The sequence below is a fragment of the Tinamus guttatus genome, unplaced genomic scaffold (assembly GCF_059628265.1).
Source record: "Tinamus guttatus ecotype Peru unplaced genomic scaffold, ASM5962826v1 Tinamus_guttatus_pri_ptg000213l, whole genome shotgun sequence".
Lineage (NCBI taxonomy): Eukaryota > Metazoa > Chordata > Aves > Tinamiformes > Tinamidae > Tinamus > Tinamus guttatus.
This window is the reverse complement of record NW_028288747.1, coordinates 9,208,044-9,235,029: the sequence shown is the minus strand read 5'-3', so window position 1 is coordinate 9,235,029 and position 26,986 is coordinate 9,208,044. Positions and strand designations below refer to the sequence as shown.

Below are 26,986 nucleotides of genomic sequence, written 5' to 3'. Positions count from 1 at the left end.
ATACCATAAACTCACCAACTTCTACAATAAATTCCTTTTAAGATTTCAGTCTTTATGACCTGCAATTAGACGGTTGCTTGTAGTACAGAGGCCATCAAAGTTTTCAATATAAATGCTTTTCCAGTGCGCTGCACTCAGGAAACACTGATGATTAGCATGTAATGCAGACCAGGGTGCAGGAAGAAATTTTGGTCCCACTGACCTCCAAGAAATCTGCTGTCAGCTATAGTGCATTCGGAATTTCAACTGCTACTTCCAGCCTTCTGGAAAAGCAAAGCAAAGCAAATTCCTCAACACACAAGCTCGTTGTTCTAAACTTTGCAACAATAGAGAGCGCAGTCTGGTGAATCTTATTTTGGGGTTACTTGACTGACTTTCACTGGAAGTCAGTCACTGGAAGAAAAAAATAAATATAGGATAGTCTATTATGACAGATTAACTAAAATAATAAATACACCCTTATAAGCAACAAAAAAGATACTGATATGTATTAAGCAGCTATATAATGTGTACAGTGCATTTTCTAATGTTTCATAAGAAGTTTAACATGTGGTCTTAAAGAAACACATGTACACCAGCTGCACAGAAACAAAAATAAACTTCAGAGCTCAAAGGACCCATTTCAAGATATCTTTTAGGTCAATCATCTGCAAAATAAGAGTCTGATCCTATACTACTCAGTTAACTAAAATCTCCATGATTTCAGCTGCTGGCATCAATAGATAACTAACACATCCTGAAAAGCCTCCAATGCAATGAAATCCGAGAGCCGGAGCTGATGACAGCACCATACAGCACAGCCAGGGGGGCCTGCCGGTATTCCAGGGAGAATTCCAGATATTAGAAAATGCACAGGCTAAGCGAGAGAGGAAGAAACCACGATGGGGTCATTCACGAGCAATGGGGAATATGAAGAGACACGGAGAGGGCTGGGACTGTTTAGCCTGGAGAAGAGAGGGCTCAAGGGGGATCTTATTAATTTGTATAAATATCTGATGGGAGAGCGTAAAGACATCAGGGCCAGGCTCTTCCCAGTGGTGCCCGGTGAGAGGATAAGAGGCACAACAAGCACAAACGGAAACGGGTGATTCCATCTGAACACGAGGAAATCCTATGCTAACGAGGGTGATCAAACCCAGGAACAGGTTGCTCAGAGAGGTTGTGGACTCTCCATCCACAGAGATATTCAAAACCCCCCTGGACACAGCCTTGAGCAACCTGCTCCAGCTGGTCCTGCTGGAGTAGGAGTGTTGGACCAGATGGTCTCCAGAGGCCCCTGCTGGCCCCAGCCTTACTCTGATTCGGTGAATAAAGAAATTTGGAGCTTTGAGGAAGAACGATGCAAAGGTGGCCAGGCATTTATACAGCAAAGACAGGAAGATACACTTAATAAAGCTAACTTGTTGACTAGGCAGAATAAAATGAAATGAGCAGGAAGACAGAAGGAGAGAGAAGACTACAAATTTGCTTTACTTCATTAAAGCAAAATGTATTATTGGACTGGCTTGTCTGAAACACCCTCTTCTCTACAAAAAGAAGGGAGGGAGTTTATTCTCCCAAGCGATCCTCTCTTCCTACACTGGTCTCACCAAAGCCATCCCTGCACAGCCTCAATCAGGAATCGAGGTAAGCGTCTTGACCCTCACTATCACTTGGTTAGCTACAGCAGAGTTTTACAGCCTGATAAAGATAACACAGTTCTCAGAAAGAAAAAAAAAATCCTTGCCAATCGCCATCAGGAAATGTAGTTTTGAACTAGGCCCGTTACCCACAGCAGCATTTAAACATTTCTGCTAACATTTAAATACAACATTCTTACTCTACAAGTACCACGGAGCAGTGAAAGTCAGCAATTCCAATTCCAGGTAAATGAATTAACTTTTCAGCATTCATTTAGCACAGTCCTGGAAGTAACATTACAAGCAGCTTCATCCAGCCAGTAACACTGCCAAATCAGAGTTGAATATAAAATCACTTCAAGCTGGGCTTGCAGAATGAACCAAAGGTCTGCCAGCCACAGGAAATCTAGGAAAGAGGGAAATGCATTTTATACTGCTGAAGAGTAAAGACAAGCCAACAAACTGTTGAAGTGCTTTCAGAATGAGGCTGAGTCATGAGGCACCTCTGAGGTCCATCAGGAGAGCAGCCAGGTGTCCTGCCATCCTCCAGCAAACCTGCAGGTAGAGAGGAGAGGTGGTGGAAACTGCTGGCCTGAATTCTCTGCCCAGTCCATTGTGGTTTCTCCTGGGGCAGATCAAGGCAATCTGGGGTCTCCCTCAGCCCCACAACCCAGGCAGCAATCCCCAGCAATCGAGACGGCCAGAGCTTCCCGGGCTCTGCTCGTCCAATCCCACCGCCTCACACCCACCACGCTGCCGAGGCGGGCTGTGTTATCCTGGCACCCGCTGAACATTTCCTGGCACTGGCAACATCCCTTACTTTCTTCAAGTAGCTTTATCAAAAACTTGATAAAACTGAGTAGTGACAGACTTTTCCCTTTTTCAATCATAAAAATCTTAGAGATGGGGTCTTACTATTTAAAACTGTTGAGCCTTGACTGAAGTAAATTCTTAGTTAAGGACATGCCTAGACTTAAATCAGCCACTCAGAAGAAATCTAACCATGCCAACAGCTTGCACACCCATTGGAGATGAAGTCTACATCATTACAAAAGCCAAGTGTGGAGCTGTCCTCAAAGACTTCTACATCAGGTGACCTTTTGCAAACAGGTCGCATCTTGACACGGGGCCCGTGGCTTCATATTACAGTACCATCCTTTGCAAAGAGCCTAGGGGGTCTGATAATTTCCTTCTTACAAGCTGTGCCCTTCAGTGTCTTTTGTGACATTGCACTGTTGTACACCTCTTTCTGGCCGAGTAGATCCTACTGATGTCTGTTTGGGAGGTGTCCAGATTCACAATGAGTCCTTAAAGATCTTCTGTATGAATGAGTACAATCTCCGTCTGTGGAGAACTATTTTATCGGCATCCAATCTTCTACAATATTAATTACTTTAGGAAATTTTCAAAAGCATTTTGTCTTCATAATTCAGCTCTCAAAATTCCTATCAATATAAGCTACAAAAAATTTTCCAGTAAGATTTCAGGTATCTATGGAGAGAACTAGACTAATTTCAAAGAGCTTTTGTTTACAATTCCCATCCTGGCAGGCTTGTAGATTCTGCAATCTCTTGCTGTTGTTTTAACAAAATTCTTCTCACCCTGTCAGCTGGAAACATCTGCTCTGTTAGTTTCCGTAAGTATGCAAAATGTCATTAGTTTTTATAATTTTTGCAGGACAAAAGAAGATGACAAGTGGATTTTATGGGTATCTTCTTATATTTTCGTGAAAATTCTGCTTGCAAGCTCTCTCTCTCTCTCTTTTAAACATTTAACCAATAACTGGACATGTTTCCCACAGTCTAAAAAGGATATTGTGCAGCCTATACCTTCTACATATTGCTATGAAAATTTTGTTTAATATATTCAGACATGTAGGAGCAAGAAGGATTTAAGATCTACTGTTTAAACTACAATAAAAAATAGAAAAAAAATCAAAAGTTTCCTAGAAACCACATAATATAAACATAGAAATAATAATGAAAAGGTTCATTTATTCTTTACCTGCACTGCTCTTCAGAAGTCCTTTGCAACTGCACATAATCAGCAGTAACAGACATGCATTTCTTATGCTGAGTAAGTAATTATAAAAATATAAAGTTGCAGTAAGCTATTTCCTCCAGCAATATGACTTTTATAAATCATATATTTCATTACTTATACATGTGCATGCACACATATATACTCCTGAACAGTCAATAGATTTTTTCAGTTATATATCCGTGTACTGCACTGCTCCTCCTAAGGGAGGATGTCTTAATGCTTTCTAGCATCCATATCTTTGCCCAGCAAGGCCGATGGCTGCATCTGTTAATCAAGAGTAAATGTGCAGTTGACTGAACGTTAATTCAAAAATAAGACTTCTCTGATGCACGGCCAGAGGTAAATCTGAAAAGACAGTTTTAGTTGATTCCGAATCTGGAAAAATATGTACAACAGCAAGAGCTAAACAAGTGACAGAGGAGGAGCTACTGGCAGTGGGGACAAATGATGCCAAACCAAGAATATATAATCGAAGATCCAATGGGAGCTGCTAGTTCCCTGCAAACTAGACATAAATGTATCATGTTCATGCATGTCTCAAAGGGCTGATCAATATCTTTTGCTCCCTGCATTTTTGCATGTTCTACAAATGTATCTTCATGCAATTAGGAAATGTGTCTGGCCTCCTCACTTCGCTTAACTCCAAAACATTTCTATTGCCCGTGCAACCATACGAGAAAGAAAACCACCATCTGTCTCTTCCAAATGTGGTCTCATTCATTTGCCATGTCCACCTTACAGTTTGCATATGCTTCTTGTTATATATTTGCTTCTTTTTCACGCATCAGTTCAATGTTTTTCTTCACAGAAAAGAAAAAAAAAAAAGACCACCATAATGAAATAGCACATGGTAACCCTGATGTAATTTTTTCAGGCTGGCAGACAATTATTCATTTTTTCTTTTCTTTTTTTTCTTTTTTTGCAACTTGCACATCATTGTGGCTTCAGATTTGCATCCAAAGAAAGACCTATCCCCTGCATATGGAATTTTTTGTTAATTCATTTCAGAATTTTCAGAACAGGAACAAACTTTTCACTGGACTCAGATGAGCATTTTCAGCAGGATTGTGCCACACTTGCTCTCAGCTGCCGTTTTTTTCTGGTGCTCAGATACTGAACATGGTTGATGCCTTTCTGCTGCAGCCTTTGCCAGGAAAGATAATGGGATCAGATGGTTGCAACAACTGCAGATAGACTAGAGGAAAACCAGACTAGATGGTATTGATAAGTTAGATGTTTTCATGTCAGCTTGGCCAGATGAAATACACCCGAAAGCAGTTGGAGAAGCCAGTGAACTAATCCCAGGCCCTTTGGAGGCTTTCTTGGAGGCGGTGCAGACAATACTGCACGAGGAGGCAAGCAGAGCGCCTGTCTTTAGGAAGGGAAAAGCAGGAACAGGCCAGAACTATAAACAGTGCCATACTAGTGCAGGAAAAGCAGACCTCATGCTCAGAATTACTGGCAGAAGTGTCAGCTGGAAGCAACATTAAATGATCTGGTCCTCTATTCTCCAGCGATAAGGGCTCAGCTGGAGCACTGCTCCTAGTTTTGACCAGTGCACTGGAAGAAACACACGCAACGCTTGGAGCAAGCCCAGGGGAAAGCATCTGAAACCTTCACTAGCAGACGTGATCTACACGGCAAGAATAAGAGACCTTGATTTGTTTAGTCTGGGGAACAGAAGACAGGAAGTGACAGGAGAGCATTTTTCAAATACTCTTTTCAGTCACCTTTTACATAAGCGAATAAACTCTTCTGTGTTCCCTGAGGCTAGGATTAAGTTGCAGTGAAGATGATTTAAGGTACTGCCTTTTAGGAGAAACTTTTATAGGAAGGAGAATTAAGCACTTGATTCTCCAGGGAAGTTTTGGAATCTCTTTCACTGGCGTTTTTTTCCGAACTGGGCAGACAAACATCTGGTGGGAATAGCGGAGGTAGAAGTGATCTTGCCTTGAATGAGAGGAATGAACTAGCTGATGTCTCAGGGTGCCTTCAGATATTTTTTCAGAGAGTTCATGAGATCTGGGACTTGGGGGCTTCATCTTCTCTCTATGGACAGATACATACATACACACTAACATACTTCTTAACAAAAAAGCTCTCTAAGAGATAAATCAGTATGCAAGTACAGCTCTCATATGCCTCCTCGGTTTGGTTAATGGAACTTCACTAAGGGTGTCAGAGAGAGAAAAGCAAACTCGGACAATTCCTTTACATTATCCTTGGGAAAGGACCTGAGGCTGCAGCTAAGATTGCTCTCAAAGATGACCAACCTGTATTAAATGGAAAAGGAACACGATATGCCAGACACAGCAAAGTCTAATAGTTCCAGATGTGCTCTTAGTGAACTTGGCAGTAAAAATCTGGTAAAAATTTGTCGATGCTGTAATCTAGCCAATGGATTTGTCACAACGAAGAATAATTTTTACAGAATGTACTTAGTCCAACATGACACCTCGATAAGCACAAGGATACAGCAGAAATACTTGTCCTGCCTGTTTAAAATTTGGCTGCCCACAACGAGGAATCGCGTAGGCTTAGAACATCATTAAAGGGATTCAATTGAACATTGGCCTAGTATAGTAACAGAAGGAGATAGGAGAAAAGAGTATGGTCATGTAAGGTGTTTCTGGAAAGGAAAAAAACAGGATCACTACTCAGGAAATCAGACTGGGAATTAGGAAACTTTGTTTTTTATCCTGGCTTCCAGGATCATTCTCTTTTTGTCTTTGCATCCACATCTATATGATGAGGATTCCCCAGTCTTTGTACAGAAATTCAAGACGGGAAGTACCAAATCAAAGCCCTGCATCTAGAAATGACTGCGTTTAGCCAACGGTATTACTGATTGTCTGGGCAGTGTCAGCATCTGAGATGATGGCATAAAGCAGAGGGTAAGGTCTTCCTCCTGACACTGGCATCATTTGAAGGGCTGAAATGACACAAAGGAATCTTAACATTCCTGATCTTTCCAAGGAGCAGTTCCGCATACAAAACTGTAGAAGATAACCTTAATGCTGGCCCTCAAGGAGCCTCTTCACACTGTTGCCTTATAGAAAATGGTCGCAGAAGAAGATGCTGCCACAGAGATGCTAATAATGCTAAGCCCCCTCCAGCAGCCTCCGGGCCCTGCACTTTCAGGTATGCCCAAGCTTGAGTAACTGATGCCACAAGATCTCTCCTCCCCAGAACAGCCCAGTGACAAGGCAGGCAAAAGAAAATACAGAAGTGGCATCTTCTCTAAGTCCTCCTTTGAGGCTTCTATCCTTACCGCTTGTGAGCAATGCTATAAAAATGCATCCAGTGTACTCCTATCCTCCATTTTTGTAACTTCATGATAGCAAAAGCTTTTTTCTTGTTATATATGTTGAGATTCAAACAGGAAAAAAATACAAGACCCTCATTTTCCAATGTAAATATAAGCTAGGACACCAAAGTTTTCTAGCATTACAGAGATGAAGGATGGAAAATTCCCTATAAAATAGCTAGTCCTTCCTTTCTGCCCATAAATATAACAACAGGGAGCAAGACCAACAAAAGGATGTGTGTCTGATGCAGGTGGGATATCTGAAACCCTTCATTTCAAGTCTTATGTAGCCATCCTCTTCTGCTAGAACAACTCTCATGGGGAAGGGAGTGATTTTTGGTTTTCTCATCAGTAGGAGTCTCAGGGGAATCTTCAATCTTACTGATATTTTGAAAGGCAAAAAAAAATGGAGCCCTCAGAGAGGAAAAGGTGCTAAATATGTTTTTAGCTCGTTGTGGATGGCAGCATTCCACAGGGGCGATGACCAGCCACATCCATAGAGGTAACCAAACCTACAGGACAAATTCTCAGCTGGATTAAAAGAGCACAGATCCCCCAGAGGAAAACAGAGCTCCACCAGTTTATTCCTGTTAAGAATTTGCCGCTTGCTCTGGACTGACAGATCTGTCCACCTGAGAGGTCACCGTGCGACACCGCGATACTGCGATGACATCTCCAGGGACGGCTGGAAGCGGTGCTGTTTACCTGGGAGTTCAGCAGCACTGCTCGCTCCTCCCCATCAGCACTGCTCAACCCTCCTCAGCACTGCTCACCCCTCATGCCGCATCAGGGATGTGCACCTTGGGACTGAACGCACAGTTCAAGTCAGGCCTCGAGGTCAGAAACCAGCTAATGCTGTTGGCACTCCAAAATAAGCTGGGAACCAGTGTTGTTTCCGGGGAACACACGTGCTGTGGTTCAGCTGCACTGTTAGATGTGCAGTTACACTCTGCCCCTTTCCCGGTTACTCACTTGGGATGTCACATAATCTCTGTGGCGCCTGCAAGAAAATGCATTTTGGCACTTGGTGGGAAAAAAAGCTGTTTCATATCCGACAGTAAGAAGTTAAATATAGTTTAGGAAGAGTTACACTTTGGTAGATGAATTACTCAGTCCCACTTTTGGCAATTTACAGGCAAAGAGGACAGATGGGAAGAGAAGTCTTCTATCTTTAAGGCTGCTACAATGAACATGACAGAATAGACACTGAATTAATGAGCATTTTCAGGAATTCTCCACATGGAGAGACACACAAATGGGAGGCAGTAGGTGACATAATGGAATCACATCCAGTTCTGGTTATGTGGTGGTACTTATATATGTCCCAAATACCAGTTATGCACAGAATAAAGCACTGAATGCAAAGAAGTGGAAGACTGCTGAAAATAAATAGGCACTTGGTCTGACAGAATGAGAGACAGCAAGAGAACTTGCACAATAACATCACTGACATAAAAATAGGAATTAAAAACAGAAAAAAAAGTCATTTTTAACTTAATGAAACATGGAGAAATGCATTCTTAATATTTAAGGTAAAACTCACTCCTCTTTATTGTATTTTTCCTCTATTTTTTAAGTTTCTGCATTCTAGTGACCTACCCTTAAAGCCACATTAGAATACCTCCCTGTATCATGTGCAAAGTCTGTGCTCGAATCCATTTCAGATACCCTTCTGGCTGGTCAGATCCGCCTCACAGTATCTCCACCGCACTGCTGCTATCACAAGCTCCAGCTCAGGAAAATCTTCACACCTCTGAATGCTGCAGAAGAGGAGGGTGTATCAGGGCACATTGCTCTCCCAGGAGCTGGTCTTGAACCTCGTGTACCGGCCGCTGGCAGCCGTGGACACCAGGCTGTGTGGAGCTTTGGTCCTGTCCACTGTTCTTCTTCCCTAAAGGTCCCGAATCATTTCACCAAACTAACAGAACAAAACCAAACCCTACTCAAAAAGGCTTCCTTTTATTCCTATGCAGCTTTGGCTTTTCTAAGAGAGCACTCTCAACACTCCTCACATTATGCACTTAAACTATATATTTTACAATAATAATTTCAAACTACATATAATTCTACAAATATGCAAAAGTGCTGAGTTCAAATGTTCACAAAACCTGACTCACTAAATTCCCAAATAAGAACAGCAGATGTTTTCCATTTGCTTCTGTGCTACTGTATTTATTTAGCTACTCTTGTAGGAGCAAAATTCAAAAGAATAAGGAATGTATGGCAAAACCAGGCAGCAAATCATGAGAACCGGATTTTTATCAAAAGAAGTCACCTTTAACATGAGTAGCTTTAATGTCACCATTTCTTTATGAAAGAAAACCCCAAAGATATCAAAGCACTGAGAGAGACTAACCTTTTTGAAGTTTTTTTAAAGTAAAAATATTAAAATAATGGAGTAAAAACAACCATTTTCTTTCATAAAACAAAAACAAAATTATGACTTGGCTTTGACACATTATCTGTGTGTTTTTAGCTTACAGCAAGGTCAACATCAAGAGAAATTAAATGATGAATACTGGGTGGAGGGGCGGGAAACATATAAAGCAATCTGGCCCAGCTAGCTGTGGTTAAAGCAATTTAATTACTTAAGGGTGTTGTGTAGTCAGCCAGTCTCTATGGCTTGGACTAGCAATTAATTATTTCCCTTCATGGCATTTTTATCATGCATTTTCATGTCATGATACAGAAAGAAAACACAGCTATTGCACTAACATTTTTCAAGTGATATACTAAGCATTTTTGACATGCTCAGAAAAGCATGAACATAAATAAATGCTCTGTTGCTACAATTTAAAGGAAAAAAAATAGTTTTGATTACTGGATGGTATTTTGCTTATATAAATGAACTTACTTATATTAAATATTTTTATTAATTTAAAATATACCCAATTAAAGCTGCGGGAACATATGCAAAATATTCATAAAAGCCTCTTACAGACACACTCTTCCCAGGGTCTGGAAGTAAAAGATCCCTTGCTTTTGTTTATCCCAAATTCAATCTCTCCCACCACACCCTCTCATCCATTTAACTCTTTGCCACTGCCAAGTTTTGGGAAAGCCATGGGACACCGGCTACGCTGTGTGCAGCGGCTGGGGGGCCACGGAATCGCTCAGAACAAAAGCTCTGCTCTCCAGCAATTCCTCTTTGGACGACGGGGTGGCCGAGCCGAGCTCTGTTCTGCTCAGGTGGATGAGACAGGCAGCCAGTGCTCGTATCAACACGAGCTGACCGATCAAAAATAACATGTAAAACTCTAGCAAACTGCAGGCTATAGGGATAGAGGTTTTAAAGCACCTGGATAATTGCAGGGAAAATCTCTTTACAAACACACGTTTTTTAACAACCACATTTACTGAATTATTTGAAGATACATTGCAACATGGTGTGTATCATCAGTCAGGGCATACTGCGTCTCCAGTGCCACCCTATTTCAAGTCAAGTGTGTTATTTCTTCAATTCTTTTTTGTTGCTGTTCACATGGAAGCAATAGCTAATACAATGACTGCCATCAGAACACAAGGAGCACCGATAACGAAGGTGCATTGGATCTGCTTTGGATGTGAGGAAAGGAAAGGTGCCAAGTTGCTGAGCTTCATTTGGTGCTGATGATGCTTCCATTTTACAGCACGGTCATCTCAAACATCAAGGGGTTCATGGTCCTTGACACTGTATGAGACAAACTTCTTAAAAGAGCAACTCTCATTCTACTGTAGGAAAGATATGTAAAATTAACTTCACTTGGATTTATGGGTTTATAGAGAGTCTACTGGCCAATGCTTCGCCTTAGAAAAATCTTACATGTTTTTCTTTAGCTTAAACTTTCTATAAATCTCTAAAATGAGGTTATACAGACAAAAGGAAAATCACTTACTTATCTCTCTGTAGCAGCAAAATATGATGAAAGGACAGGAGATACTAATATTTTTAAGAACTCTTAAAATATCCAGGAATGAATGAAACCTCTACATGAAACCTCTACATGAAACCTGACCTCAAGCTTGTAAAGTTTCATTCTGAATCCTGCCAGCTATTAGAAAGAGATATTCTCCTTTTTCAAGTACCTCGAAGATATTCATCTTATTTAAGTTAATGTAAAACTAACATTATAGAATCAGTTAGCAGAAACTGAAGGCATTTGAGTCACCTTTTATATCAATTTAATCTTCTTCTCATGCAAGGGGAACATCTAAGGACTAAACACTGAGCTTCTATTTTAATCTTTATGCAAGATACTATCATTGGCAAAGCTGGAAAAAAGAAGAACACTCCTCTTATAACCTCAATTTAACTTCAGACGGATATGCATGGTACAAAGCCAGTGAAGTGATAAATAGTCTCTGGCAGCTGATTCTTCCTACCTTGAGTAGTGTTACAGTTTATCATCGGGGCTGGCCATTCACTACAGGAAATAAGGGAAGCAGCATAGTGTTGTCTCAGTGTATATTCACAGATACTTCATAGAATTCTTTGGCATACAGTCAGCAAGTACTAAAAAGCATAAAAAGTGGCTTTATTTTACAAACAGATATATCTCAAAAGGATCCGCGAGGAAGCCCAGGAGAGGGGAAGCCTAGCGCGGGGCTAAAATAGCTGGTTTATTCACTTCTTCACAAGGCACAATAGCGTTACTGATTCGTGCCACAAGTCACTTGCTAATTTTGCACCTTGGAAATAAGTACAGGCACACATACAAATTAACATTTGTAGCAAAGGAGCAACAAATGGCTATTTTTCAACCCAAATTCTCATGAAAATATTTTAACGATCTTATTATTATTTGCAACATTTTTTTTGACAATATTGCAACTTAAGAGCCCAATTCTGCAATCCTTATGACCAGTAACTCCCAGCAGCAAGCTACTTCAGGAGGCAATTTGCACAAATGCCACTCAACTAATAGCTGCAGAAAAGAACCTTCAGTAATGTGCAAAATCATTGCCCCCCTCCCCCAAAGAAAAGAAGAAAGAAGGGATTCATAAAATCACTCTCTTCTCTCCCGTACTGGTCTTCAACTACATAACAACACTGAGAAAATTCCCAAGCAGATGAATGCCAAGGAGAAGAAGGACAGCGGACAACGCTTTTCCTAGATCTCAAGTTGTTCTTTTACCAGACATTTTAGTTGGTAAGACTAATTTGAAAAGTTATTAAAAATATATTTGAAATTAATGTCATAGGCCAAAATACCCCTGCTGTAATGCCACTAAAATCAGTCAAATTGCTCCAGGAATCAGTTGGTCTTCATGTGCTTAACATTTGTCATTTGATTACAGAATAAAAAATGCGCCAAATTTCTTGACAGTTTATTTCTAATTAAACCAACCATCATGTGAGCCTTCACATCTGCAGAATTCCTCACGGAAAGAACGGATCATGTGGAGCATAATGAACATCAAATGCAACAAAAACGCACAAAATCCTTTGTAGTAAAGAACTCATGAACTCGCTGTTCATTTGTACAAGTCTGACACTTCTCCCCTTCCCCCAAAACACGAGTATATCCCTGGATCTGCCTTCTGCACTCAAAATCATCATCGTGCTGCAGCTGTTTGCAGAAAGGTCGCTGCCTGTCCAGTCCTAATGCCAGGAGCCCCCAAAGGGGCTACTTTAAGCAAATAATACAGGACATCATGATAGGCAAAGGGAGACCACGATCCAAGGTGGATCGGTGCTTGCACCTAGACTTCATGCTCTATTTTTTGTTGTCCTACAGACAGAATTGCAGCAGAAATACAGACAGTTGTATAGTCATTTTTTGGGGAAAATATGCATTAGTGAAATATAAATCTCAAGTATATTGAATGTATGTATTCAATACAACTTAGCAATTACAAATGTGTAATTATAATTGCCTGTCAGGCCTGGACATTGGAAAGTACTAAGGATACAAGGGGTTTTATTGGGAGCAGCAGGGCCCAGGGTGAATAGGGATCAAGAAGGGGTAGAGGGTGTGTATGCAGAGAATTTGCTCAGTAACTTCTACCCTTTAGGGGGCATTTCTGGAGGGTTGACAATTTGCTTGCTTTTAGTAGATGTTACGTAGTGACTCCTTTTGCTCTAGATAGCATACGCCCAATTAATGACAGAGAGATGAAATTGAAACAGGAGGACTCAGGAGTGCGCTCAAAGCACAGGCACACCGAGCAATCACAGTCCCTGGGCACCCCTGCACTGGAACAGAGAGGGAGGAGAAGTGAGGTCTTGGGAGCAGAGAGAGTAACGAATGCTCTTCCACTTCCAGCAAGGAGGGTACAAGTCAAGTTTCAAAAACCTTGGTGAATCCAGATATAATTTGAAAACTGAACCAAATATTTAAACTATGTAAACCTTTCCAATCAAGTATTAAAACAACTCTAGTGTGGATCAGGACATGATTTATGTACATCACTAGAAGAAGTCTCTGCTGCTAACCTCAAGTATATTACGGGGCTATCAAGGTTCAATACCTGCGAACCCAGCTTGCCCAGGCACAAAGTGCCGGCTCTCCGCTCTCCAGATTATTAATGTCGTATTTCACCACTAGTTCTGGACTGAATCTTACTCACAACAGGCCTTGCTGAGAGGACATCTGGGGGATGTTCTATCTCTGAAAGCACAGAAAGAAACCAGTTTTGTATCAGCCTTGTTTTATTTCCCCCTCCTTTCTATGCATGGAAGCTATGCATGCAAAGCTGCCTGGGGACAGGAACAGCAGACAGTCTTGGAAAACAGATTAATGGCCAGCAGTTGAGAATGTCAAAGGCACGTGATAAATGAGTGCTGCATGACTACAACCCACCATAAGACTATCAGCACTCCAGAATATGCACATATATAGTATTACAATGGCTATTTTATATAGAGCTACATATGTGTATCTATATATATGATCTGCACTTATAGCTAGTTAATGTACTCTTTTTCACTTAATAACGAATTAAAATAGAGGCTACCTACAGAATCAGCTAGCTACTCCAGAACCACTTCTGCCCCCTTAGTAGGAGGTAGCACTTTTTAATCTTTAAAGTAGGAGGACTAGATTACAATGAATTTCTAAGCTTAGCATCTAAAAGATTTTATACATTTATACCATATCTTTCTTTTGAGACTGGAGATTTCATTATCAGCACGAGCTCGAAGCACGCGTGTCTCCCCGGGCACAGATGCGCACGTGCAGCCACGTTGTAACGCGCAGAGCGACGTATCCGATCGCTTTCCAGACAGGAACATGTGGCTCCCTTTCTTGCTGCGTGTCGCCCAGCCAAGCATGTACTGAGACAGGCTTCCTTCGTGAGGCCTGGGGGGTTGTGTTTGTTTGTTTGTTTGTTTTGTAAGATGTGCCTAAGATTTGCAACTGGACGATGCAAGTAACAGTGACATACCGCTCCATTTTTGGAAGACGGCAGCAAACAGCTCATTGCTATTGAAGTCAGGCAGCAAAGTGATCTACCTGTCAGGCACGTGAGCTCCAAGCTGTTGCCTGAATGCAGCAGGTTTGCTATACAGAAAATGCCTCTCTTCAGGTAATCCCTCTAGCATGCTGAAATTCATGTATTCCAGAACAATGACAGGATTACAGACTCTCCAAAACAACAGACAAAAAAATGCACTCAACCTGACTTGGCTGTGAGATTATCCAAGCTTATTTCAGCCCATTTTTTTCTGACTTCCTGCTTTCAACAGAGGTTAACATAAAAAAGCAGCAGAGTCTTCCCAGACATATTTTATTGGCCTAGCAGACACTGGTTGTCTCTGCTGAAGTGCATTTTTGAAGAGAGCAGGGAATGTTTTCATTGGGCTGGGGAGCAGAGCAATTATTAATTGGGAGATGCAGAAACTATTTCACAAACACACAAACCATCCTAGCTCCTGGATTACTGACACAGAATAAATTAATGGAGAATACACTGGACTACTGCACACAGCGGGTGAAACCCTAGCTCCTTATCAGGCAAGGAGAGACTTGCTATTAGCTTTGGGTTGGGGTAGTGTGCGAACCGCCTTCCCCATTCCCCTTTCTTATTTTAAAAATAAGATGTTCTGATGCTCTCTGGTCTCTGTCAGTCAGTCAGTCATTAGCCTTTTGCCACTCGATGCACATTCTCATTTTCTCCTAATATTTTAGCAATTTGTTTCAGTAACACCTCTGTATCTGACATTTATTACAGCACAAATCTACATTAGACACTTGCTGGCTCTCCAGGTCTGGCAGCCGAGCGCGATGCGCGCGGAGCCTCTCCATAAATTCGGGCTCAGCCCCCGCTGCATGGCAACGCATTTCCAGAGCCGACGGAGCCTTCCCAACTTCCTGCACTGCGGAATATTTCAGTGAAAGTTTTAACTTCACTTCAAACTGAACATTCAGTCAAAAAAGAACAAATCCAAGCTTCAAACCACCTTAAGTTTTCTTATGGGCTATTCAGAAACTTGAACTCTTTCTTATAAAAATGCCTTCTGTTTAATTCTTGCTCACATAAATGTTACTGCAGCCACTCATATTGTTAATGCCTACATTCATAAAAATATTTATTAGTTTCTTCTGTCTTATAATTTTGAGGGTCGACTTGCACAGCAGTCTCTAAAGCAACCTTGAAAGTTAAAAAATGCACCAGTTCTCTACAAATTGACCTCCCCTGCTGACCTGGGATATTATTTACCCTGTGCAGTTCACCTACCCAGCTGCTCACAATTCCAGCAGCTACGCTTCAGATAGATGCCTCTTTGAAATTTTATTTGAATGTCCTCAGAAGACAAATATGTGGCGAACCGATTTAAGAAAATACTGTAGATTTGTGGAAATATTAATTAAATGAAAGAATATTTATATCTGTGCTTCCTCCTAGAAATTTAAACTTAGGTATGCAGCCAAAGCTAGTAAGGGGTAATTTGAAGAGGAGAAAGTCCACAGATTTGCATACTTCTTAAACCGTTCGGACGTGGGTATCAGGCTTGGGCATCCCTGCTCCCCCTGCCTTCACGTTCAGCTGTGACTCCCCTTGTTACTCGGCATGGAACAAACCTGCTCCGCGTGGCCCAAGGTCCTCCCACGGGCCGGCACGGGCTCTCCGCGCAGGCCGCGGGCGCTTGCAGAGCGGTGCCGCACAGCACAGGCGCGTGCCCGTGCTTCGCAGCAGGGAATCCGAGGTGCTCTCGGGTGCTCACGGCAGCACGGGCAGCCTCAACGCTCCGCGCGGTTCCTGCTGCACAGGAGGGAAGGGCGATGGTGGCGAGAGCTGGAACCACTGTGCACGGCCGCAGTGCTGCCCCCAGGCCACACGCTGCCTGCTGAGGCCTCCTTCAGATTTGGGCGCTCAGGCAGCCTCCCAGCGGCCGTCCTGCCACGACAGCAGCGAGGGTGGACGTGGCCTGCGGTGGTGGTGGCCTGGCCAGCTCCTGCTGCAGCCTGATCTAGTGGGTTTAGGCACATTTCCAGGCCTTCCAAGCTTTGGGAGGGTGTTACAACAAGCACCGCTAGCTGCTGCTGAGGAGGCAGCGATGGCTGAATCTGTGCAGCAATGCTACCTGCACCGAAAAGGCCTGAATCCACGGGAAAGCACGGTGTGAACAGGAGAACCTCTATGCAAGGCCAGGGCAGGTGCCCACACTGAAAGGATCCTACCCTGACTGCCTTAAGAGTAAACTTTTAAAATACATTTGTAATAAAGATCTAAAAAATCTACAAACTCTGTAAGAAGTGATGTATACTAGGAGTCCCTTCTCATCTTGAAAAATTATTTTAAATCAATGGGAAGTTTTAAAGATGCAGAAAGGACTAAAGCAAGCTGTCCAGAAATAACGTGCTCGGAAATAACGTGCTAGATGCTTTTTAAAGTGCTAGATGTCCTTTTTAAAGCACACAGCGCATTAACGGTTATTAAATACGCACCAGATTCCAGACAAACTGGAGTAAGAGAACTTAGCTCTTCCTAAAATAGAGATTTTTTTTTTTTTTTGAGTGGACAGTAATTTTTGGTAGACATCAAGCAATATAAGCTTATTAAAATGAGTAGCTTTAACTAAATAGTAGTGGATAAGTGGGGGAGCAGCTTCATAAGGAAATGCTATTATCACTCGAATGTGTAAAATGATCTCTCAGTAAATTCATATGAAAAGTGGTTTTGTATTTAACACTGTCAACAGTAAGTTACAGTACTGTCTATGCATTTCTTTACATTTATGAAGGAGAAGCTGCTTAATGATTTTATTGTGAGAAGTTGGTCTCTATTCCAGAGGTTCTATGCTGTTTTACTGCAGCCTAGAGCACGGTGCAAGGCACAGATTTTTATCCTCCTGAGTGGTGCTATTTCTGCAGTGCCGCAAAGCACGTTGCGCTTCCTGCTTTTTGACCCCAATAACAAATATTTGAATGGGAAGCCCAACGCTGCTTTTGCAAATTCTGCAGACTTCCTGTGCATGTTGCATTGCAGGAAATGAAAACATTTGTCCTGTTTATTGAACGTTCAATGTTTTTGGAGAGGAAATAGCATGACCTGGAGTAGGGTAATCTTGTAAAGCGTTGGTACGTGTCAATGATCAAGCTCAGATCTGTTACTGTGAAAGGCCTCCTGAAACCATTTAAACTGATATTTGGCAATATACAAAATATATAACTAGAAGATAGACTTTAAAATTCAAATATGTGATTTGTGTCTGCTTTTTCAGATAGCAAACTGGCACTTTAAAAGATCACATGAAGAATTAGGAGATGGGAATCCACTGTGCCAACAGACCCCATCCCAGAAGACCACAGCTGAACCTGCCATAACTGCAGCACCTGCTTTCAGGAGCCAAACACAGAGCTGCTCTGCACTTGGAGTTGTTTTCTCCAGTCTGGAAGAGATGGCAGGAGAGACATTATAGCTCTTGTAAACCCCAACACCACGTGTTCACTATTCTAGTACCTATCAGCTAACTTAAAGCAAAAAAAGGAATGGAAACGTCTTGCATGGCAATGAAGTCATGCCCTTGCTACGGAAGTCTCTTGCTTTTGCAAGTCACCGCATTGCACCATGCTACTGATTGGGCTGTTGGAAGAAAGGGTTGGGAGGGGGATTTTTGCTCCCTCTGTCCTTCCTAGAATTGCACTACTCCACAATTAGATGCCTCCTACTATCTTCTCAAATTATTAACAAACAAATTTATGCTATTGGTTTTATACTAATATTGTCCTCAGGTACAAGCAGTCAACACCACTGCTTGTTCTTTGCTTCACAAACATACAGACAGAGCAAACATTTCCTCTCTTCACCTTCATTTTGCTATGGTATGCACTTCAAACTACTAAGTCTCCCCACAAGAAATACTCCTCTGCTCTCTACTTGCTCTTACAAAGCATTCGTCTCCATCCTGGAAGATCCCTACTCCTTTTTACTTCTCTTAGCATCCCACGAGCTCTTTTCTAAACTCGTTTCTGCTACAACAAACCTTTCTTGAGGGTGCCACTTCATCCTCAGTCAACAAAATCTCATTATTAGTCCCACTGTATATTTTGGCCTAAAAAATCCTGCTCTAGTTCAGTTAATCCTGACATTGTCCAGTTCCTGCCTGCATGACAGTTCAGCCTCCTCTGTACTGACATCTTTGGGTCATCAGCAAACTATACGGACACTCCTGCCAAAGCCATTAGTGGGATGATACAACTGTCCTGAGAGCCGTCCTTGAAGAGTTGCACTAAAAACCTCCCTGGGACCCAGCAAATCCCTTCTCACACAACCCACTGTCATCTCCACATCTGTCAGCGCTTTGTTCAAAAAACAAAGTCCTAAACATACGGTATGAAAGGCGTACAAGTACACAGCTGCTCGAAACAGAGTCCTCATAAATGACTTTCTAAATCATACCTGTTTTCTGAAACCCTTTCTTTTTTAGTCAACAGGAACTGATGCTTCGTTTCTTTGACTGCGTTGCTGTGGAACAGACACTGCACGTAAATAAGGCAATTCTGAACAGACTTTGCTTTGAAGAGACTCTTCTCAAAACTGATCTAGCTGGCAGATACTGAAAGAATTACTACCTCGAACATACTAAATACTAAATGCATCTTAAAATCTAAACAGAAATATACACTTCTGGAAAGTGGTATAAACTACCAGATCGTTATCAGGGAGGAAGAAAGTTTCTGGAAATGTCATTTATACAGGCTTGAGAATAGTTATCAGTAACACACAACACCAGATCTGTTGCAGAACAAGCGTATTCTGTTCAAAAGCTATATAAGGAAGAGCCTGTGCCACGGCCACAGAGGCTATATTATCAGGTCTTTACAGGGCACTTGAAATAGAGCCCTGTGCAGTTCTGGTCTGAAAGCCTCTGAAAAACTATTGAAATGAAGGACAGAGAGAACTGAAGAGGCATCTTAATTAAACAGATTTGAAAAAATATCCTCCCTTCAAATCATTCACGGACAAAGGACCTATGCAGTCCTGCCTCTGCAAGAACAAATATTTGGAGTTTTATTTCAACTATGATCCTAGGATCTCAGTCCTTTCTCCTGGGAGCAACAGCAATAATCTGAATAAGCTCCCCTTTCTTGGAAAAAAAAAGAAAGTGAAGAAAAACATGAAACAAATTGTTTCAATATTGTTTCAATATCTGCCATTGCGCCTAACATCGATATTGAAGGGCTTGCAAGAAGCTGCATAAGGACTTGCAGGAGTCAGTTTAAGCTGTCCTTTTCTTGGAGTAATAAGACGATTAGAAATAAATTTATGCTACAGAAAGACTAAAGCATAGAGCCCATCTAACTGAGGCAACTAGCAGTTGTCTGATCAGTACTAAATTCCCAAATCTTCATGACATGGAGGGGAGGAAAAGGGCTACTTTGGATGATATCAACTTTAGAGGCAAGAATCCATCACTTCCTGAGTGCTAGACGCATATACACTCTATGTGCATATAGTAGTACATGCTAAATGTCAGGCTCCCAGGATGATTTTCAGCCAACCTTCAAAATTAAAACAGTAGTTATGAACAGAGTGCTATTTGAGTATTTCACTCTAAAAGGTGAGAAAACAGTATGCAGGAGAATATTTATATTTACATTTTTTTTGCACAGAAAAACAGGAACCTAGAGCTCTCACAAATTTCTCAGTCACACACAGGTCAATCCTTAAGCCAAGGCTTTGATTCCCACTTGGTTCTTCCTTCTTTGCCCGTGTTCAAAGTAGCACGCGGCCGACTACCAGGCACATCTAACCTTATCGCACTGCTATCAGGAGAGAACTTTTCCCCCTCCCCAGGGAAGTTTCAAATCAATTCTGAGTAGACATATCCATAAACATGAGTCTAACTGAAAATTAACTATGAAATACTTCTCAGAGAAATATCAGTGCACTCGAACTTTTGATGTCAAAAAGTTGCAACACCTTAAATCCTGAACGACTACTCCAGCCAGGCGGTTTGTAAATACTGCACAAGTGACCTGTGACATGAAGCAGATCAGAGGATTACTGGGAAAGAAGTATCCTTTGAAGTTTCCAACTGTGAAATATAGCACTTTTATTTCTATTTCTACTACATCATCACTACTAATAGAATATATTTCACCCATATCTCCCATATAATTCAACCCTATTTTTCAGCTTGTTCTGGTATTTATTTATTTTGCTCAAAGGGCAAACATGTGATGTCTCCCAGCCTCTGCAGGCTCCCTGCAGGTGCGTTTTGACCCAATGCCCAATTCCCAAACTTATGTGGTTCCGGTTTGGTAAGACACAAGTGGAACTTGCCACCCCTGGCGCAGCAGAGAGGAAGGCCAGGCAGAAGGACTGGTCTGTGGAGTAATGAGTTTTCTTCTGCACCATCACCAGGCTTCAGACACAGAAGAGGTTGCTTCTCTACCCTACCAAATTTTCCAAGACCTTAAAGAGCATACAGCAAGATAAGAAACATTCACAAACCTCTGGTGGTGGCTGTCTTTCGGATAATATTTAGACTCTTATATTTCATACAAGAAGACAAACCATTTATTTCTGTCTTCAACAGCAGAGGAGTAAGATTCATAATCAAACACAAGCTACTTATACCCTATCAGTTTCTTTCCTGAAGCAACTGCTTTTAATAAGTTACATATTGTATTGCTTCCTTCTGACATTCTTTCAGAAATCTTGGATAGACACCCACCAGCCTGAGTGACTTACTGAGCGTGTGCTTCCCTGTCTGGCTTATCTTTTTCTTCTTTTAAATGAATAACTCTCTCTGTTGGCATCTGACCCTCATTACCTACACAGAGGAAATCATATGAAAAGCCTGTGCTGATTGCAGAGACAAGAACATGAATGAAAATCAGGTATTAAAACTAGCTCCATCAACAAGTGGTTTTACTGAAGTTGGATTTTTTGCTTATTAAAATTTCATATTGAGATTATAATCATTTTTAAAGGCCTAAACTTCACTATAATTTGCCTTACTATGCATTTTCTACTGAACTTTTAGGTAACATCAAAGTACTGAACTGGGCGAAATCACTGCCTCTCTTAGAAATCCACGTCTTTTTTTGAAGTATTCAGCCATCTTTTGGCAGCTACAGCTTCTTCTGCAGGTGCAGACAGCACATTTTCCTTAAGTCAGTTTATTCATTTAGCCCAATTCAAAGGCTCACTCAAAAGTTCACTCAAAGCTGGGAAAATCCTTGGCTGTTAAATACAGAGAACCATTTTCCAATTTACAGATAAAAACTACATAGTAACCCAAGCTAGACTTTCAGTACATTACAATCTGTTGGTTCTATTATTAATTGGAAAAACACTTAAATTCATCAAATTATCTGACATTATTTTAAAAAGTCTTCAGCACATTTAAGGAAGCTTTGCTTAATTGATTAAAAATAAATACTTCTGGAAATTTTTAAAAAAGTGATTTTCACATTCCATCCATAAATAAATCCGTATCTATCCATAAATAAATCCATCCACATCCATAAATCTGTGGACAAAAAATTATCTATCAAAAAATAACGAAGGGAAGCTAAGGCATGTAGTTGCTTAAACAGATGTGACTAGATATTGCACAGCTTTCTGATTAACCTGGTAACTCTAAATACTGTGTACAGGCACTATTCATTTGTGAAGCAATGCAATTTTATGGCTACTGATCACAAAGGATAAACTATGAAAAAGATATAGCAAGGACTTAGACTAGCACATCGGTAGTGCTGGGGTAAGGCTACTTTGCAACACCATCGCCTGGAAGCTGATTTCCTGATGTGGAAATATAAAACATACACCACCACGGCATGCTGTATAAAACACAAGGCAACTGGAGCACCTGCCATTGCTATTTTGCTTATTGCTGCATTTGTTAGAGGCATGTGTTAAAAGTGCAGTGCTTTATGTGTAAGAAATAAAGGAATTTGCGTGCGGACGACACGGGTTCCACCAAAAGCGAAGCGGGGCAGGCCGCAGGTGTAGGCCGCAGGCGTAGGCCGCACGCGCAGGCCGCACCATCTCCGAGCCGGGTGAGCTCCACTCAGCCACTCTCAGCCAGGAAGAGCAGGGAGTGACCTAACGTAGATAGGTGAGATTAAAATGAATGAAGCAGAGAGTGCAATGACATAACCAGTGCTCCTGCAGACAGCTTCCAGGGAGGCCGGAAGGGAACTGACGTGGGAATGGGGAGGGAGGAGAGAAGCGGGGTTTGGCACCCACCGCACCTCGCAGCTGGATCAGCACTTACTAGCATTTCTACCGCAGCGGAGGGGCAAAAGGTGCAGGACAATGAAGACCATGAGCTAAGTGATGAAGGCACTGGAGGAGGAATGACAAGACTTCTCCTGTCTCAAGAAGGGTTGCCTGCTATTTCATCTCACCAACAGTTCAACAGCCAGCAGAAAGACTGAACAGCAAAAGCAGCAAAATACCTTGGTGAAAGCTGTGGAATCTGTCAACTTGGCTGATAAAAGTGCTAATCATTTGACATTAAAGTTTATGAAACCCATGTCTAGACTACCCAGCAGCCAGGACTCTTCCCACCTCTCCTTCCATGCCAGCCTTTCCTCTCACCTCACTTCCCTGCAAAATGCCTCCCTTGGGTATATTATACAAGCACTTCTGCTTGCAAGATTTAAAAAAAAAAAAAAAAAAACTCCCAACAACATCTGCTAAAAATTGTCATGAAAATAGCAGGTAGGAAACAAAAAAGGTGTATTTTTCATGACATGTCCTTTGACTACTTTTTTGCTAATTATCCTACATGTGAAATATTTATTTGGTAAATATTCAAGAAATTAGGTCAGAATTTTGCATTAAGTTATTAAATTAGTATTTATAAGAATGAAAAAAACATCACAATTATTTCATAGTGACCTTTGGCTTTCGTATTCTATGCCTACTTTTAATTACAATGAGACTTGTCAATGGTGCATGCACTTGCCTGGTAAACTGAGCAACTCTGAGTAAATCATCATCCATAGGCATCAGTGACAACATGCACTATAAAGCAGCATATAACATGTTAGGTATCAGTGGAAAAACGTGCCTCTCCTGAGCTATGTGCAAGCTAGCATTCAACACATCTCTGAAAAGAAAATCTTATGCTTCTCATGAACTGTGGAAGATGCCAAAGTTATACAGGAAAACAAACCATTTGCTTCTGTTTTCCATTGGCAGAGAAAAAAAAATAGAAAGTGCTACTTGTAAAGAATGTGAATTGATTGTGTGAAGGAAATTATGAAATAACTACTGCTTAAGACTGCGTTTGAAGCAAGATTTTCTGTGCTTCTCTCCATCTATTCCCATGCAAAAATTCAGATAATAATGACTGCAGGCCAACAACACTCCCTTCTCACTTCTGTACTAATAAGTACCTTCCTCTTTGATAAGTTGGGTTGAAAAGCAGGGCCCGCATTCATGGTTTACACATCTTCACTTTGATCACCATTTCTGGCTCTGCATTCCACACAACGCAGACACCCAGGGGAAAGAGCAGTCCTCACAGCTTAACTTTTCCCTTTGATAAGGCTGAACTTCAAATGTCCTTGATGATGTACCGGGCACCCTTTAGGGTCCTGCTGCTTTACAAAAAGCTGTCAGAAATTTGTGCTGAAATTCTGTCTGGATGCATCTGCAAAGCATCATAGCAGCAATTTTCACCTAACCTTCGCTTGCCAGGGGGCTCTTGCCCTGCAGTGACTGAAAATTATATTGAAGAGCTTTCAGTGGTAATCTTCAGAATAACTGGGGAATCATGTTTGAAAGCTCTTCAAAGAAACAGCTCCATCACCTTGACCATAAAGTCAACCAAAAAATCATGCAGATGAGATTCTCATGAGTGAGCAGCACCAACCTCTCTTGCCCAACTCTGGGCGAGCGCTACAAGCTGAGCACTTTTGAGAATTTTCCACCACAAAAAAGCTAATCTCAGACACATGACATAACTAACCATGACTTAATACAAAGGCACCTCTGCTACTGAATTGTCTAAAATGTAAACAAGGGTTTGTCTGCATGATACCTCATCAAACAGTTCCAACAATCACAGTCAAGATTGTTATCCTTCTTATACGTTATCACATCTGATGCACTTTGGAAAAAACGTATACCAAATAGGTAGGAGTATTAACTGCAGTCATAAACCACTAGAACTGTTTCGACTGTTGCACAATTGTTTTCTCTTGTTGAAAAATTTCCATACACTTTATTTACTAAGTTTTAGACTATTTGGCTTTCTATCTCAATGATATTTTCAAAGTTTTTCATATAGGGTTTCTTAGTTGTTCCTTCCATTACCATCTTTCTTTTATATCAAGAAAGGTCTTCCAAAATGTCTGCAGTATTAACATCATTGTTCTAGCATGATGAATAAATGATCTTCAAAACAAAGATCAAAAACATTTTTTTACTTCAAAGATGAGCCAATGTTTGCCTAATGATAAACACTAACACTCCAAAATCTTAAATGGTGTTTTACTGCTTAACAGCACACTTTCCTGTCCCATCTCTCATCATTAACATTGTTGCGTGGGGAAGCCTGTAATGCCCAAAAGCTTTTACCACAGTTAGGTTCCTTTCCATAACTTGACATGCACTTTTAGAGGATATTTTTCCTGTGCAACAGAAGTCAAAGTTTTCTTGTGGGATGTATTTGTATCTTCCACTGATTGGACTGGAGTCAGAATTTGGACCTCAGGCTATTGCTAGTCCATTTTGGCTTCTACAGCCACGCACCAGTTTTTATTCTGCAATCTCTTCTAGTTTGGACAGCAAATGTAACAGCTTATTAAGGGCATGACTCAAAGATTGCTGAGGCAAGTGGAGGAATTCATATGGACTTCAATGAACTTTGGTTCGATGCCTAAGTAAACTGAAAAACATAACCACTATTTAGTTAAAAATAGCAATGCTCTTGAGAGCATTCTCAGGGAGAGAGATGAGAATGAGATGAGAACCATTCAAATCAAAAGATAAGTTTTCAGCTCATTTTTAAGGATTCTATGGACAACTGCCATTGATAACTATGCTGACCCTTCAATAAGCTTGATCATTTGCATTACCTGCATATTAGATATTTGACTGCATGACTTGCATACAGGCCAAGGGGAAATTAGATAACACCATAGTCTTTAAACTGTATCAGTAAGGGTCTTATACAATTCTGTTCAAATGATTATAAAGTGCTCCTCTGGTAGTGGTATGCCCTGAAAAGAATACACTTAACCAGTTTAATCTCTTTACGTTTCAAAATTTTTATGAAAACACACATAAGAAAAATAGAAGTCACTCACCAAAATTAAGAGGAACTGAGATTTCATTGATCTATGATAAATTCAACTATGGAAATCTTTTATAGGAATGTTCTTGGAAAGTGGCATTCTTAAAAAATAAAAGCAATCCTTTTTCTTATCCACTTTCCACTTATTTACATGCTGTGTTAAATACAGTATGTATCTGCTAGAAACAGGTCCATGCATAGACTTCCGTCAACAGTAATTTATTATTGGTACTTTCCAATTATATGACAAGTTAAAGTGACAAATTCAAGTAAACTACTACTGTTAGTTTATTTATATTCTGTATTGGTTACTAATAGTTTATACTAGTTACCCACACTCTATGCCTAAATACTCTTTCAAAATGAAAGGCAAATTGTTGTCACTAGCTAGAGCAAATAAAATGGTATTTTGGGAAAATGAGGTAGATACTTTGCTGAAGCTGAGCATATTCTAAAAACGTTTAAATTCACCTACATCCTTACCTCCAACAAGGTAAATGCAGCATTTTGTTAAAACCTCACAAGATATTAGCATTATAGCATTAGAACCTAGATTAAGCATGCAAACAGCAAATTCCTCACACAATTTTGCATTGCTGTTTTTCTTAGCATACTTCTTGTAAAAGCTCTAAAGTCATGGTCTTCTGATTCCTGTATACGTTGGATATTAGGGAAATCCACCCTACTGCAGTAGAGTTGTGTGATTATAATTTAATATAGGACAAGGTGGTTCAGCAGGTGCAGAAACCTTTTTCTGCAGAGGTCTGCCCCAGAAAGGGAGGCAGGCTACAACACTGAGACCTACATATTTCAAACGCCATCAGCTAAACCGCTGTAGAAACAGCTACTAATTTGAATCCATGACTGCCAAAACACTCAAAGGCCAAGCAAAAACCAAAATCACCACCTGAGAATAAATCCCGCAGCAGCTGGAAACATGGAAATGTATCTTTTGTCAGTAATTACGATCCGTAAAGAAATCCCTGCATTGAGCAAAAAACCCACATAGCCCCAAAACATATACGGAAATAATTATTTAGTTACTATGAATAGCAAAAAAAAAAAAAAAAAAAACATTTCTTTGCGATTAACTCTGTGTCAAGCCTGGAGTGTTGAAAGTCTGCCAACTGTCCGGGCATACATATTTTCCTCCTGAAGTATGCTTTTGTTTCAGAGCAGTTGAGACCCCCAAAATGATGTAATCCCCAGTGGAAGACTGACAAGCTTTGAGATATTCCAAAACACAGATGACACACAGAATAGCAAGTAATGAGTGTAACTGCATTGTATATTATCCTGCAAGAATCCAACAGCATAAAACTAATGCAC

At 40.9% G+C, this 26,986-nt stretch overlaps 1 protein-coding gene across 1 annotated transcript in view; it reads right to left on the bottom strand.

Moving 5' to 3' along the window:
• The window catches only part of SCFD2 (sec1 family domain containing 2), a 179,356-nt gene that overhangs the window by 62,087 nt on the left and 90,283 nt on the right, over window positions 1-26,986 (bottom strand). The gene's annotated exons all lie outside the window — the stretch shown is intronic.